This window comes from Dendrobates tinctorius, unplaced genomic scaffold (assembly GCF_039654945.1).
Source record: "Dendrobates tinctorius isolate UK_male_01 unplaced genomic scaffold, ASM3965494v1 ptg000151l, whole genome shotgun sequence".
In the NCBI taxonomy this organism is placed as follows: domain Eukaryota; kingdom Metazoa; phylum Chordata; class Amphibia; order Anura; family Dendrobatidae; genus Dendrobates; species Dendrobates tinctorius.
Window position 1 is genome coordinate 206,387 of NW_027361818.1, and position 1,846 is coordinate 208,232.

The window sequence follows — 1,846 nt, forward strand, 5'->3', positions numbered from 1 at the left end:
CCCATCCGAACGTAACTATGATGTGGGGAATCGGGAACTGTTGGCCATGAAATGGGCATTTGAGGAGTGGAGACATTGGTTGGAGGGAGCTAAACACCAGGTCGTGGTCCTTACTGACCACAAAAATTTGATTTACCTGGAGTCGGCCAAACGCTTGAATCCTAGACAGGCTAGGTGGGCCTTGTTTTTCACACATTTTGATTTTGTGGTCTCTTTTCTTCCTGGCACTAAGAATGTCAAGGCAGACGCCCTCTCTAGGAGTTTCTTCGCTGAGTCTCTTGTTGTGACCAAGTATGCTGCCACCTTAGGCGAGGGGGTAGTTCTTTCTGCCATCTCGCCCGATTTGAGACATGCTGTGGAAGAGTTTCAGGAGGACAAGCCTGAGCGTTGTCCCAGTGGAAAGTTGTATGTTCCTGACCAGTGGAGGAAGAGAGTGATGTCTGAAGTTCATTGCTCTGCATTGGCTGGTCATCCAGGTATTTTTGGTACTAGAGATCTGGTGAGTCGGTCTTTTTGGTGGCCCGCCTTGTCTCGTGATGTCAGGAATTTTGTGCAGTCCTGTGGGACTTGCTCCCGGTCTAAACCTTGTTCTCGCTCTAGTGGGTTGTTGATGCCTTTGCCGGTGCCCAAGAGGAAAGGACCCATATTTCAAAGGATTTTATCTCTGATATGCCTGTCTCTCAGAAAATTACCGTTATTTGAGTGATTTGTGATAGATTCTCTAAGATGGTCCATCTTGTACCACTCCCTAAGTTGCCATCTTCCTCTGAGTTGGTGCCCTTGTTTTTGCAACAGGTAGTTTGCTTGGACGGGATTCCTGACAACATTGTGTCTGACAGAGGAGTTCAGTTTGTGTCTAGATTTTGGAGGACTTTCTGTTCCAAGCTGGGAATTCAGTTGTCCTTCTCCTCTGCGTTTCACCCTCAGACCAACGGGCAGACGGAGAGAACAAACCAGACTTTGGAGTCGTATTTGAGATGTTTTATTTCGGCTGATCAGGATGATTGGGTTTCATTTTTGCCCTTGGCCGAATTTGCTTTAAATAATAGAGCTAGTTCTGCCACTTTGATGTCACCTTTCTTTTGTAACTTTGGGTTTCATCCTCGATTTTCTTCAGGGCAGGTGGAGCCTTCTGCCTGCCCAGGTGTTGACACTGTGGTGGAGAGAATGCACCAGATCTGGGACCAAGTGGTGGATAAGTTGTCTCTCTCCCAGGAAAAGGCCCAGCGGTTTTCCAACCGGCATAGGACCATTGGTCCCCAGTTTAAGGTGGGTGATATGGTTTGGTTGTCATAAAAAAATATCGTTATGAAGGTGGCTTCTCCTAAGTTTAAGCCTAGATTTATTGGACCTTACAAGATTTTGGAGATTATTAATCCGGTCTCTTTTCGGTTGGCTCTTCCTGTCACGTTTAAGATTCATAATGTGTTCCATAAGTCCTTGTTGAAGAGGTTTGTTGAACCAGTAGTTCCTGGGGTGGCACCTCCTGACCCTGTATTGGTTGAAGGTAACATGGAGTATGAGGTAGAGAAGATACTGGATTCCCGTCTGGCTAGACGGAGACTCCAGTATTTGGTTAAGTGGAAGGGTTATGGTCAGGAGGATAATTCCTGGGTCTCTGCCTCTGATATTCATGCCGAAAGATTGGTGCGTGCCTTTCATCGGGCTCACCCTGATCGCCCTGGTGGCATGGATGAGGGTTCGGTGGCCCCTCCTCAAGGGGGAGGTACTGTTGTGAGTTCATTTTTCCCTTCACCAGTGAGGTCTGATGAACTCCCTCTTCTGGCGAAGGAAGGTAGTGAGGCTGATTACCAAACAGCTGAGCAGGTAGATGATGACTGGGTCA